We start from the raw sequence: 15,654 nt of genomic DNA on the forward strand, positions 1-15,654 counted from the left end.
ATTTATAAAGTAGGTCCTCAAGGGTAGTAATATCTGGATTACTCCTGGTGCCATGAGTTTGTGACAGTAGGAAAAGGAGAATTGAGCAGGTGGCTGTGTGGCTGAGGATCTGGTGCAGGGGAGAAGGATTCATATTTTTGGATCATTGGAATCTCTTCTAGGGTGGAAGTGAGCAGTATAAGAAAGACAGATAGCACATGAATTGGAATGGGAACTAATATACTGACAGGGAGATTTGCTAGAACTGCTCGGGAGGATTTAAACCAGTAAGGGTGGGGATGGGGTTTGGTGGTGGTGGGACACAGGGAGACGGTGAGAAAAGAAAGCAGTCTGAGACTGGTGCAGTTGGGAAAAGGAGTGAGTCAAACAGTCAGGGAAGGCAGAGAATGACATAGGACCGTCATATTAAACTGCATTTATTTCAACACAAAAGGCCCGACAGGTAGGGCAAATGAACCCGGGCTTGGTTGGGAACGTGGGACTGGGATATCATAGTCAATTACAGAGATATGACTCGGGGATAGACAGGACAGGCAGCTTAATGTTCCAGAGTATAGGTGCTATAGGAAAGACAGAAAGGGGGAGCATGACAGAAGGGAGAATGGCATTTTTGATTACAGATAACATTACGGCTATACCAAGGGAAGTAATTCAGGTGGAACTGAAAAGTAAGAAAGGAATGATCACCTTATTGGAGTTGTAGTCTCAAAAGTCAACAGGAAATTAAGAAACAAATTTGTAAGGAGGTCCCAGTCATCTGTAAGAATAACAGGGTGCTTATGGTAGGGGATTTTAACTTTTCAAACATAGACTGGGACTGCCATAGTGTTAAGGGCTTGGATGGACAAGAATTAATTAAATATGTACAAGAAACTTTTCTGATTCAGTAATATCGATGTACCTACTAGAGAAGGTGCAAAACGTGACCTACTCTTGGGAAATAAGGCAGGGTATGTGACTAAGGTGTCAGTGGGGGACCATAATTCTATTAGCTTTAAAATAGTTATGGAAAAGAATAGACTGGGTCTAAAAGTTAAAGTTCTAAATTAGAGGAAGGCCATTTTTGACAGTATTAGGTAAGAACTTTCAGACGTTTACTGGGGACAGATATTTACAGGTAAAGGGTCAGCTCAAAAATGGGAGGCCTTCAAAAATGAGATAACGAGAGCCCAGAGACAGTGTGTTCCTATTAGGGTGAAGGGAAAAGCTGGTAGGTATAGGAAGTCCTGGATGACTAGGAAATTGAGGTGTTAGTCAAGAAAACGAAGGAAGTATCAGGTATGGGCAGCAGGGATCAAGTGAATCCCTAGGAGAGTATAAAGGCAGTAGAAGTATACTTAAGAGGGAAATCAGGAGAGCGAAAAGGGGATATGAGATAGCTTTGGCAAATAGGGCTAAGGAGAATCCAAAGGGACACTACAGCGTAGAGTACATTAAGGACAAAACAGTAACAAAGGTGTGAATAGGGCCCTTTAAAGATCAGCAAGGCCGCCTATGTTTTGAAGCGCAGGAGATGGGGTAGATATTTTGCATCAGCATTTACTGTGGAGAAGGATATGGAAGATATAGTACGTGGTGAAATAAATAGCAATGTCTTGAAAATTGTCCATATTACAGAGGAGGTGGTGCAGGACATCGTAAAATGTATAAAGATGGACAAATCCCCAGGACATGATCAGGTGTACCCTAGAACTCTGTGGGAAGCTAATATCGATAACCACAGGTGTGGCACTGGAAGACCAGATGCTGGATAATGTAGTGACACTATCTAAGAAAGGTAATAAGGAAAAACCAGGCCACCATAGGCCTGTGAGCCTGACATCGGTGGTGGGCAAGTTGTTGAAGGGAATTCTGAGGGACAGGTTTTACATGTATTTGGAAAGGCAAGGACTGATTAGGGATAATCAACATGGCTTCATGTGTGGGAAATCATGTCTCACAAACTTGATTGAGTTTTTTAAAGAAATGATGAAAAGGATTGATAAGGGCAGAGTGATAGACATGATCTATATGAATTTCAGTAAGGCGTTCAACATGGTTTTGCATGGTAGACTGGTTAGCAAGGTTAGATCACATGGAATAGAGGGAGAACTAGCCATTTTGATACAGAACTGGGGGTGGTGGTGGAGGAATTCAGGACTGGAGGCCTGTGACCAGCAGTGTGCCACAAGGATCAGTGCTGAGTCCACTGCTTTTCATCATTTATATGAATGATTTGAATGAGAACATATGAGTATAGTCAGTAAGTTTGCAGATGACACCAAAATTGGAGGTAGTGAACAGTGAAAAAGGTTACCTCAGAGTACAGTGAAACTTTGATCAGATGGGCCCTGGCCAAGGAGTGGCAGCTTAATTTAGATAAATGTGAGATGCTGCATTTTGGAAAGGCAAATCAGGGCAGGGCTTATACACTTAATGGTAAGATCCTGAGGAGTGTTGCTGAACAAAGAGACCTAGGGGTGCAGATTCATAGTTCCTTGAAAGTGGAGTCCCAGATAGACAGGATAGTGAAGGCAGCATTTTGTATGATTGCCTTTGTTGGTCAGTGCATTGAGAATAGGAGTTGGGATGTCATTTTGTGACTGTACAGGACATTGGTTAGGCTACTTTTGGAATACTGCATCTAATTCTGATCTCCCTATAGCTAAGATGTTGTGAAACTTAAAAGGGTTCAGAAAAGCTTTATAAGATTTATAAGGGCTGGAGGGTGTGAGCTATAGGGTGATGCTGAAAAGGCTGGGGCTATTTTCCCTGAAGCATTGGAGGCTGAGGGGGACCTTATAGAGGTTTATGAAATCATGAGGAGCGCGGATACGATGAATAGCCGATGTCTTTTCCCTGGGGTGGGGAAGTCCAAAACTAGGTGGCATAGGTTTAAGGTGAGAGGGAAAATACTTAAAAGGGACCTAAGGGGCAAACTTTTCACACAGAGGGTGGCGCATGTGTGGAATGAGTTGCCAGAGGAAGTGGAGGTACAATGCCCTGTATAACTAAAAGATTACCTCTCAACTCCTATACTCATTGCACTGACCAATAAAGGCAAGCATACCAAACACCTTCTTTACTACCCTGTCTATCTGGGACTTCATTTTGAAGGAACTATGAACCTGCACCCCTAGGTCTCTTGGTTCAGCAACACTCCCCAGGACCTTACGTTAAATGTATAACAATGACAACATTTAAAAGGCATCTGAATGGGTACATGAAAGGGAAGGGTTTAGAGGCATATAGGCCAAATGATGGAAAATGGGACTAGATTAATTTAGGACATCTAATTGGCAAGGACAAGTTGGACTAAAAGGGGCTGTTTCTGTGCTGTACAGGTCTATGACTCCGTGGTTTCACCAATACCCTGTATAGCTAAAGCATAATATTCTTTATTTTTATCTCCAATTCTTTCTTCATAAAGGATGGCATCCGTTGAGCCTTCTTGACGACTTGCGCTGTACTTGCATTGTAACCTTTTGTGACTCCTGCACCAGAACACCCAAATGCCTTTATGCCTTGGACTTATGCAGTTGCTCTCCATTTAGTAATACTTTGCTTTTCATGCTAAAATGCACAACTTCACATTTTCCCGCATCATACACCCTCTGCCAGGTGTTTTGCCCATTCACTCAACCTTTCTCTATCTGTCTGCAACTCCCTTATGTTTCCTTTACAACATATTTTCCTCCCTATCTTGATGTTGTCAGTGAATTTACCTACCATGCCTTCACTCCCCTAAGCTAAGCCGTTAATAAAAGTCGTAAAAAGTTGAAGCTCCAGCACAGACCACTGTGGAGGCACCACTCATCACATTCTGCCAATCAGATAAAGACACATTTATGCACACTCTCTGCTTTCTGCCAGCCAACCAAACTTCTTTCCACACAAATACGTTACCCCCAAAAAAATCTGTCAAATTAACTGGCCTGGAATATACCTGATTCCAGTCCTATGCACCCTCTCCTGAGCCTTTGAAAAGTTGTAAGATTAACATTAACATATTTACCACCTCATAGCATTTTTAAAATCGTAAGATGAAATCCATTTAGACTTGGCAGACCATACCTCTAGCAGTTGCTTGGTACCACTTCCTTCATGTTCATCATTCTCCTAAGAGATAGCAAGAACGGCTGATGCTGGAGTCAGAGATATCACTGTATGGACCTGGAGGAGCACAGCAGGCCAGGCAGTATCAGTGGAGCAGGAAAGTTGACAACTTGGATTGGGACCCTTCTTCAGAAATGGGGAGAGGAATGGGAGCTCAGAAATAAATACACAGAGAGAAGGGGTGGGGCTGGGGAAGGGAGGTGGGTTGGTGATAGGTGAGTGCAGGGACTGAGTGGGGGGGGATTGATCTGTTGGATGGGAGGGGTGGATAGGTGGGAGACCAATGACACCACCCGCAAACTGGAGGAGCAGCACCTCATATTCTGCCTCAGGAGCCTACAGTCCAATGGCCTAAACATGGAATTCACCAGTGTTAAAATCTCCCCACCCCCAGCCTCATCCCATGTCCAACCCTCCCTCTCATCCCCACCTCCTTGCCTTGACACAACCTGTTCATCTTCCCTCCCACCCATCCAACCCTCCCATCCCACTAACCAATCCCCACCACTCCCTACTTGCACTCACCTATCACCATCTCACCCCAGCTTCTCGAGTCCCATCCCTCCTCTATTTATTTCTGACCTCCCTTCCCCATTTCAGAAGGGTCCTGACCTGAAACAACAACTTTCCTGCTCCTCTGATGCCGCTATATTCCTCCAGTTCCATGCTGTGTTATAATTTTTCTAAGTTCCTTTCCTGCTGATTTTTTAACTATTACTGGAATGAGTTATGTATCCCTTATGGTAGATACAGAAGCAAAATGTTCATTTCATCCACCATTTGTTTATTGTCTACTATTAAGTCTCTATTCTCACTCACTGGAGGATCAACACTCAATTTATTTACTCTTTTCCTTTTTGAATACCTAGAGAAACTCTTGCCACCCATTTTTACATTCCTAGCTAGTTTCTTCTCCTACTCTAATTTCTTCCTTATAATTAACTTTTGAGTCGTGCTCTGCCATTCCTTATATTCTGAACAATCGCTATACCTGCCACAGGTCTCTAAGCAGTTTTTCTTAAGGTTGATACCTTCACTAACTTGTTTAGTTAACTATGGATTGTGGGTCCTCCGTTCGGAATTCTTTCAATAAAGGAATATTGTTATTCTGTGTATTCTTTAATATCCCCTTAAATGCATGTCACTATGTCTCGCTTGATCTATCCCCTGCCAATACACCAGCTAGCTCAACTCTCACACCCACATAGATAGCCTTATTTAGGTTTAAACTACTAGCCTTAGACTCAATCCTCTCCCTTTCAAACTGGGTATAAAATTCAAACATACTGTGGTTGCTGCTATGTAACACTGAGGTCATTAATGAACCTTATCACATTACACAATATGAAGCCTAATAAAATCTGCTCTCTGCTTAGTTTCTTACAGCAATTATTTTGAACCCATCTCCAAAGCATTCTATGAACTCCTCTAGGCTACTACTACCAACCTGTTTTTCCAGGTTGCTAGGTAGATGAAAGTGACCCATAATTATTTCCATTTGTTTATCACAAACATCCAATATTTCTTCTCGTATACCTTGTCCCACAACGTGGTTATTTCAAGGGGCCTGTAAACCAATCTCGCTAGTAATTTATTTGCCCTACTATTCCTCATCTCCTACTATCCATAAATAACACCCTTAATTAACAAAGCTATCCCTCCACTTTCTCCTAACTTCCTATATTTCCTGGATGTCACATACCCATCATTTCAAGACTAAATCCTTGTCATCCTGAGACCACACCTCTCTAATGGCTATCAGATTACATATATTGACTTCAATGTGAGGTATCAGTTCATTCACTTTATCATGAGCACTGCACATGTTCAGATGGAGAGTTTTGTCTTTCTTGTTACTTTATAATCTCAAGTCTTGACAATTGGTGTGCTCTGAGGGTTTTTTTTCCCACTCTCTACGCCTCTTCTTGTCATTCTCCAACCCTCAGTTCCCATTTTATTATTTTTGTCTAATGGCCTGTCTCTACCCTTTCACATACCACATCTTTCCACAGTTCATCCCTTGACTAAATTTCTAATTACGCAGTTTGCAATAACACTGGCCTCCAGCATGGTTTAGGTGTAGACTATGCCAACATTACAGCTCTCACATTCCCATTACCGGTGCCAGCAGTCCACAGATCAGAATCCCCGTCTCCTACACCAATTTTTGGGCCACCTGTGCATCTTTCCAATTTTATGTGCCCCATGTCAAATTTACACTTGGCCCAGGTAATAATTGAGACATTATAACCTTTGAGGTTTTGATTTTCAGTTTAATGCCTAGCTCCTTATACATGCAAAACAGACCTTCTTTCCTCGTTCTGCCTATGTTGGGTTGGACCCTGCATGGACCAGGAGCACTGGCTCCTCCACTTCCTGCTGCAAATTCCTTTCCAGCCCCAGAACAGATGTTCCAAACCCTGGCACTGGGTAGGAAGCACAACCATCTGGACTCTTGCTCTTTGTTGCAGAGAGCGGTAACAATAGCTTTCACTATACTATCAACTACTGCTGCATTCTTTGTTGCTCCTCCCACTTGATCATGGGGCCAGGATTGGTTTGTGCCCTTACCACTCTGATTCAAATAACTTCACACCCATTGGGCAATTGCAGGAGCTGACACTCCTGCCCTCTGTGTCCTGTTACCTACGTCACTTACAGTCACGCATTCTTTTCCCTGACCACTAACCAAATTAGAAAACCCTACCCTAAGTTATGTGACTGCCTGCTGGTACAAAGACTCCAGGTAATGTTCCCCCTCTGTGGTAGGTTGGATTGTTCTGTAGCTCAGCGTCAAGCTCATATATTCTGAGCCAAAGCTGCTCGATTTTCAAACACTGACTCCAGACGCGCTTGCCCTGGATCAAGGAACTCCCCCATGCTGCAGCTTTGGCATATCACCTGAACCGTTCTCTTTAATGAATTTTAATTGTTGGATTAAATGATTCGTACTGTTCTATGTTCTATGTATTTTCATGATCTTTTATATGTTTTATTAATTTTACCAAAAGCTTGCATATTGTATTGAAATTTAAGGAAAGAAGAGATCTAAACCACTTATCAGACATTCACCAAACAGCTTGCTCTTTCTCTGTCGCAGAGCCAAGAATCAATTCAAATCAGCTCCAATGAATCTAGCTCTGACTGCTAAAGGGATCTTGCTGTGTTCTATTAGCTGTGCTGGGCTGTACTGTCCTCTTCCTCTTTTTGTTTTGTGTGTGTGTGTTACTCTGTCTCCTCACCAACATCTCTCCCTCTCTCTGATGCTAGCTGCCTGCCTCATTAGGTCCTCATCTCACCCATTTCTCTTTCTGATACTGTCAGTCTCAGGGTATTCACCTTGCCTGTTCCTTTCAGTGATGCTGACTGTCTGTCTACGGCTCCTCACCTCATCCACTCCTCTTTGATTACACACCTTGGGGTATTTTTCTACATTAAAGTTGCTACACAATTTCTTAATTAGGTTAGAAATATGAAATTAGCCAGAATATCACAAGGAAAAGGGATAATTTTGTCATGTAATGTAGTAGGTACAATTTTGGTACAGTTTCAGCCCTTTCCCTCAACAATACCCTGACCTAATAATCAAGTTGGCTCATCCAAATTTTTGGACAGTTGCTAAAATTCACAATACTTTGACTCAAAGGTCAGCATTATCCCAATGAGCCAATACTCACACTAGAGAAAAAAAAAACACAAAATTCTCTTATAAAATAGAAAACGTGCTAGCATAAAGACAAAATTACACAAACAGTGGACACAAAAAGACCCTCTGGTCCATCCGGCCAATACTACACAATGAATATATACTCTGCATTACAACATATTCACTACCTCATCCATCTGAATCCAAACCATTTTGTGGCAACAAATAAATAAAACTCCCACCGTTATGAGAAAATAAAAATTTGGGAAATCCCTTTTCCATCCCCTTAGGTGACCAAAATTAGTCCAAGAGGTAACATATAATTCTGTATGTGGAGAGAAAAGTGAGTCAAGTCCCATCTTGTCAGATGGAAGATTCCAGATGGAAACAATTACTTCAGTGAATAACTTTTGGATATTTTGGCACTGGTAAGATCAGCTCCCATCTGCTCTTATGCCGACTTGGCAGTAAAACCAAACAAAAAGACGGAAGAATAAATAAGCAGCATTGCTGTTGACCTGTGCCCTTGTTAGCTCATTCTACACCAACAACAGTGCTCATATTTAGGGAAAAGAACATATCAATTTGTTATATCAGAATCGTTATTCAAGAAATGAGCAGCAGCTTGATGTTACTAATGCTGCACAGGAACTTCAGCACTGAGGAAGTTTCCCATTAAGTCACCCTGCCCTCAGTGGTAGCACTTTCCCCTCTCATTACACCTCAGTAAATTGGCTTAGAATGACTTTCTATGTCAAAAGCACTTTATAAATCAAGGTTGTTCTGGTGTTGTCCATGGTAAGCTGCAAGAGGAATCAATGAACAGAAACGACTTTGACTCCATGGTAATGTCCCCCTTTAATGTAACCACAAAACTATTCCCTGCTTCATTGCACATTCTTTCTGGCTAGCTCCCGTGCCGGTGGTGTCTCAGTGGCAAATTTGGTATGAATCCAGCACAATGATGTCTTGTTCCTACAGTAAATTGTTGATTTCACCTGGGTTTTCAAGGCACACTCATTTTCTTCATGGCTGTATGTCTCTTTCCTTGGAAGTGTGCATGCACAGGGTATGGTTCTAATGTAATCATAGCTTCCTTCATATAATGTACAAGGGTTTCTTGGAGTTCCGTTTTCACCGCAGTTCTCCAGAGTCGTGCAATACCTTGATTGGATTGCTGAAATCTTGGGCACCACTTGTTATAATTGTCAGCCCTTGCAGGGTGTAACTTTGACAGTTCACCACATAACATCCTTCCTACCACTGCTCAAAGCTAAATTTCACTCAACTGCCCATGCAGCTATCCATTCTCATGGCATGATGCAACTGCAATGTGAACAGACTTTGTAAGTCAAAAAGCCTTTTCTGGCTCCACTGTCATGTGTCAGTATATAGTGGACTTCAGTCAATATTGATCAAAACACTGCAAAATATGGCCATGCCAGGGACACCTGACTTCTTTTGGAGATGGAAACCACTCTCCTGCCCCAAGAGGGTACAAAAGGAGCATTCCAAACAACAGTTGTATCAATGTTTTTTTTCCCCAGAGATAAGTCAAAATTTCAAATGGCCTTTCAAACACAAAGACAGAACTGTCTGAAACTCTCAGGTATCAGACAAGGACATGGAATAATTGCAATCAACAGAAACCACATCGTTTGTCTGGAAAAAATATTTTTCAACTTGTGGAAGTCTCATGATGACAAAGCCACTTTTTGTATGCTCTTAACAAAACAGCAAGAAGTTGTTCTGCAGAGAAAATCCTTCTGAAAGGTTTGAAGCCATCTAAGCAGACAATGTGATGCATAAAAGGCAGTACCTTGGTAGTGGAAGACCCTAAATTGGGAAGGCCTATCCAACTTGTTCCAAATTCAACCTGCTGAAAATCCAACTATCAGAAACATCACAATTTATGGAGAACCATTTCTTCACCAGACTTGCATTCAACTTTAAAGCATCACCTTTATCTAAGGAACTACAGGTTCGCCATGAAAGAGACGGAGATAATTACAAGTCATAACTGTATGATGTTATCTTCACCTTTATTGAATATTTGTACATCTGAGAGTGAGACAAATGAGTGAGATGCAGTGTTTTAAAATCTAGTGCGAGCATGCGTTATTAAAAAAGTTTTTTATTTAAAAAAAATGAATATGTTTGCTGCTGATTTTACTTAATTGGAACATTCACTCTGAAGATAAGAAAACTGACATGCCTAACATACAAATGCAATGATTATAGGCAATTGAAAGGAACAAATATCACTGTGTGTGACATAATGCTAATACATGTACAACCATTCAGTATAAGTGTTGAAAGGAAATGGTTTATCAATGTTCCTGTGATTTTTTTTTTCCTCCTGGGTTGTTCCCAGCAGTGTCCTGAAGCTTAATCTATGACTCCTAGAGGTTTCAGGGCAACCAGGACGCATGCTATTTCTGCCTCCCATACCCTGAAAATATTGTGAGACACCATTTTGGAAATTGTCTGTGTCAGATCTCATGCTAAAGTTCAAGTGTTTATAGTACTAAGTATCTAGAATGGAAAAAAAAAGTTTTATAATTCAGACCACACTGTAGTAAATCATACAGAACGTTGATGCGGAGGTGCTGCTGTGGGACTAGGGTGGACAAGTTCAAAAATCACATAATACCAGGTTACAGTCAAACAGATTCTGAAGAAGAAATCAGGCTCCAAAAACTTGTGCCTTCAAATAAACCTGTCAAACTAAAACTAGGCGTCATGTGATTTTTGACACAAAACATTGAGATCATGTTTTGAGAATATTGAGCTCCTGCTATAGGTGGGATGTGTGGTTCTCACAGTACAATCTGTTTAAAAGGCACATTTTGGCACATACCATATTTGCCTAGATTCTTACTATTGGTCTTCATATTTAAATTGGTCTGCCTATGGTTTTAAATAATGTCCCTCTTTCAGCTCCTTTCATTTGTGCAATAGAAGTCTTCTTTGTATTGGGGCCATTCATTCCATCTTTGGGCAGTTGCATAGTCAGAAGGCATCGGATCAATGCCAGGAGTTGAGCCCTAAGGTGCTGCACACAGTTCTGTAAGAAATTTACATGAGTTGTCAAGTCAAAGGATACATCTTCAAATGCTGTAACTAATCAATTGCATCACTAGGCTTGGATTGTCATCAGTTTGTCTCACTTACCAATGTCTACTTGACAAATTAGGACTCTTACCTGATGTTCATAACCTTCACCACACCCTCATATGGTCAGCATTGGTACAAGCCTTACACACTCATTTCATAGTGAGCTGTTCAACTATGATGGCCAATGAATAAATATGACATTCAGAGGAGCAATTCCTTCCACGCCTAAGAAACTTGCCATACTGCTGGTCACAATGGCTGCCCCTCTTGTTTATAGTGTTGTGCAGCATACAATGGGCCCTGCCAATTCTTGTTAGAGCCCCTGCCGCCCTCGGCAGGACTCCAAATCGATAAAGCCAAAAAAGAATTGTTCAGCTTTTCATGTGGCAGCTGAACTTTCATTTTATGCATGCTTCATATTTGTACTGGAGTGTCATCAGCTTTGTCCCAATGGAAAGCCCCAATTGTTTAGTAGCCACCCTTTGGTTTACCATTGTGGCTGAAAAGCAGCACAACAGGCTGCCACAGAATGAAGCTATCATGATTGCTGCCACGACACTGATATTCCTACTTCTCTAACTATAGTCATGCACCAGCTGGATGGTGAGGAGTGGAATCACGATTGGCTCTAGTATCAGGCAAAGTCAATACGCTGCACCTGACAAGTGATATTTGTGCAGTTATGTCCCATTGGGAAGACTGAAATCCTAGTGAACCTTGCTTTTCCTGCTTCTTTCTGAAAAACATGGGATCTCTGACTTACGAATGCTCATATTTACAAAAGAGGTCTCATATAACTAATAACATTAAGGAAGTGAGACAGAAATTGCTGGAAAAGCTCAGCAACCTGTCAGCATCTGTGGAATGAAATCAGAGTTAAGGTTGTGGGTCCAATTCTGGGTAAGGGTCACTGGACCTAAAACATTAATTTGACACCACACGTATTGCTCTTTGCTACGTTTCAGGAAGGAGAATTATGCTCTTAACACTCTGAGCAGATAGGGCCTCCTGCTGAGAGCTCATCACCATTCCTCATTCTCTCATCCAGCAGCTTGTCCAGTTCTACGTGACCTCTGTTCTTTCTGCAGGCTATGTGTAAGCCAAGGAGAATAGCACACTCATGGTTAGGAGCAGTTGGTTTGTGCACCAGCCTTGAAGTCAGCAATACATCTTTCAGATGTTACCACACCACTCCCTGCAGACATTTGCAAATTTAAACAGACAAAGAAAGCACAAAACATTTGTAGAATTGAAGTAATGTCCAGAAGGAATCAATCAGCAACTAATCTGTGAGCAGTGGATGATCTCTTTAAATATCGCTGGTGGGGTGTCATTGCTGCTGAATGCACACGTTATGAGAGGGAACATTGAGCTCCAAAAACCACTTGTGTCAAATCAGCATGTACCCATCATGATCTGGCAGCTGTGTGTGTGTCTGGCTGTTCACTGTACATGCGCAAGCACTCTTACCAGTGTGGTGTCTGGTGTGACACCAAAGTGGATCTAATTAGGATATAATCCAGGATCTTATTATTTTATGGTATATGGTACATTAAAACTCCAGAATAACACACCATGTACAATTTCATCAAATAATCCATTATTGTTATACCATTGCATACTGTTTTATACATTCACACCATGTTACACACAATGTATTACATTGGTGTCACACTACAGCAGTGCAGCTAGAGAAATTCTAGAATCACACCTAAACCAAACAGGAAGAGAATACTGAGCTTCGTGAGCTGCGTGATACTGGCTAAAATTGGGTGTCAGAACTTGCACCAATAAATCTAATGAGGAGCCAAATGGCAATGGAAGTCTGTGAGTGGGCACTGTTTGCTTATACCCAATTGCCAATAAAGGCCCTTGAACAGGATCAAGTAAGCAGAGACACAGTTCCTGATTATCCTATTTCCCTAGACTTGCAGAGAGAAGCTTTAACTGGGGCCGAGGTTGAGCTACTTGGAGTAACCACTTACCATCTCCTTACATTGGGAACAATTTAGTCAAACATAGGTATTGTAAGGGAGAACTTGAATCACAAAACAAGGAATAGCCCCGTAAGCTGTGTGGAATAAGTTGCAACCTTGGGCAATTGCTCCTGCCTCTGTTATCAATAAAATGAACTCTTCTCAAAGCAAATGACCTGCAAAGGACCATCATTCTATGACTTGAAGAGAACTGATTAAAGGGCAATCAATAAAATAAAAACAGTGCCATTAGTAGTTTGATAGAAACAGGAATTAGCAGCAGGTGTATGCCATGTGGCCCTTCACACCTGTTCCAGCAGTCAATGAGATCATTATTGCTATTATTGTGATCTCACCTGCAGTATCCTATCTTCTATCCCCAAATCCTGAGTTACTTGTCTATCAAAATTCTATCTACCCAGCCTCCCCTACCTTGAATAAAATTAACAGCCTTTAGTGCTTTGTGGAGAGAGTAATTCCATGGATTTGTGCGTGACTTGCTGAGAAACAAAAATTCTCTTCTCCATCTCAAAAAGGAAGCATTTCATTTTTAAACTGTGTTCTCTAATATTAATCTTTTCTACAAGAGGAAATATTCTCTCAGTATCCATGCTATCAAGTCTCCTCAGGTTCTTACGTTCCAATGACATCATTTCTGATTCTTTTAAACTCCAATTGTTGTAGGCCCATTCTGTTCAATATTTCTTCATTTAGATAAGACCTTCATCCCAGGAATGAGTTGAGAGATTCTTCTCTGAACCACTTCAAACACAATTATATCCTTTACTGAATAAGGAGATGCACAGTGTTACATCTCATTGGAGTAGCATGCTGGAAATTAGGCCCACTTTGTTTTTCCTAGAATTGTCACAAAAGTTAAAAATGTTATGAAGATATGCAAAAGTCCTCAATTTACCTGCCGTTTAAACTGAGGATGACAGGAAGCACAGTCTGAATTTCTGTACTAAACAAGAATTACTATTCATTAGAAAATCAATGGGTTCCAGCCATGGTTAAACAATTGTGAACCATTGGCATCTAATTCATCAGTTAATACTCTAACACACTTCTAAAATTCCCTGTACACACCATATACTGATAGACATAATAAAATGGGTGTTATGGGCAGAAGGAAAACTGAGAAAGTAGTTCAGTGGTCCCGTCCCTTTGCTTCAGAGATGATCTTTTTCCACTTGTCAGGACTTACTGTTCTTCATCTCTCTTCTCCAGGTTCTTTCATTTGCAGGAGGCAAAAAGTAACTGGTTCAGGCTTACAAAGTCTCTGACTTATTGTTTCAAAGACATAAACCTTGAGCAACCGATGAGCGGGAATAATGTGGCTTTCTTCAGGTTTGAGGTTTTTTTTTACTCCAGGAGGATCAGAAGAACAGCAACAGACAACACAACCTTTTGGACTCTCATTCTAGGTTTCAAGGAATGGTGTCTATCCTCCTGATTATACTGCTTCCCACCATGTCACAACATTCCTATTTACTCCTTTCACTTGAATGGTTTCCTCTACCTCACTGTACAACACTAACCGACTCTATGCCTGTATAGAAGTTGGTAAATCACACAGAACCTGTATGCAATTTTGGTAAATCACACTGTGCCAGTTCAACTGTTAAGCTAGTCACACTGTGCCAATATGAGATATTGGACAATCACATTGTGCCTGTACTGGAGATTGGTAAATCACACTGTGTATACCCCTGCGCTCCTGTAATGGAGTCACAGCCTCACACTTGTACAGGTTAGGCTAGTAATTTCAGATTTGTCTTTCATTTATTGGAGACAGGCTTATCCCAGCATTCCTAGTGGCTGTGAAAGGCTTCTATTAAAACCGCAGGATGTACAGTTTTAATATAAGGCTTTCACTTACAGTTATGAATGCTGGGATAGCACTCACATCAGTAAATCCTATAAACCTAGGATCTGTGAAAGAAACTAAAACAGAGAGATATGGAAGCAGACACATAAAAGATAAAGGGAAATACAGAGAAAAGGAAAAATAAAGGTGCCTCTTAATTGTTGCTACTCTTATAAAAGTTTCAGTTTATATAATTTGGTGTACTTTGGATATATAGTTTGAGTAAAAATCTGACTATAGTGAATCCTACCAGAACCCACACTTCCAAACAAATTTTGCAAGTGCACTTCTCACTGTTCAACACACTCTGCCATCAGTAATATGATGCCACCAGCAATATAACGTCTTTAGTAAAATGGGTCTGCTTTGTGACAACTCACTGTCCAGATCAAAGGTTGGAAGTAATGGCTCAGCTCAGGACTGGAAAGCAATTTGGTTTGTAGGGGCACATGGGTAAGCAATCCCATGCCATCTAACGATGCACCCCAATGCATTTTTAAAAAAGCGTTGAATTATTTTGAATAATCAACCGGGGAGGTAAGTTACACACTTACTGACCACAGCTCCAAGATCTTCCTGTTTGCCTGTAGTTATACTGTGCAGATGCAAAGTAGATGCTTTCTAAATTACTTGCCAAAGGCATCTTGAAAAGCAGACATTTTGTGCATAGTCCACTAATGACATCAGCAGTGAGAAAAAGAGGGTTATGGTCAGCACACTCAATTCCTGCCGCCGCCGAACAGCCAATTCTCCACAAAATGTCTCCTCCCAGCTGCCTCTCTAACCAGCATTTTGAAAGCCCAGAAACAAGGGGGAGGGGAGTGCTAAAGCACATAGCCCATCGCATGGTAGAGCATGTTTCTGACAAACAATTATATGCGGAGGGAGCACAAACGCAAAAAAAAATTAAGGGCGCAGTTTTCTTTAAAAAAATCAAAGTGACCCGACAG

General features: G+C 41.3%; 1 long non-coding RNA gene across 2 annotated transcripts in view; it reads right to left on the reverse strand.

Moving 5' to 3' along the window:
- The window catches only part of LOC125454702 (uncharacterized), a 103,754-nt gene extending 88,130 nt beyond the window's left edge, over positions 1-15,624 (reverse strand). The window contains exon 1 of one of the 2 annotated variants that reach the window (XR_009446124.1): positions 15,263-15,624. This is a non-coding gene — a long non-coding RNA (uncharacterized LOC125454702). Of the gene's footprint in view, positions 1-15,258 lie in introns of both variants that reach the window. The other variant, XR_007248084.1, reaches the window with a different exon arrangement.
- Between the last annotated feature and the right edge of the window lie 30 nt (positions 15,625-15,654).

Source organism: Stegostoma tigrinum, chromosome 9 (genome assembly GCF_030684315.1).
Source record: "Stegostoma tigrinum isolate sSteTig4 chromosome 9, sSteTig4.hap1, whole genome shotgun sequence".
NCBI lineage: Eukaryota > Metazoa > Chordata > Chondrichthyes > Orectolobiformes > Stegostomatidae > Stegostoma > Stegostoma tigrinum.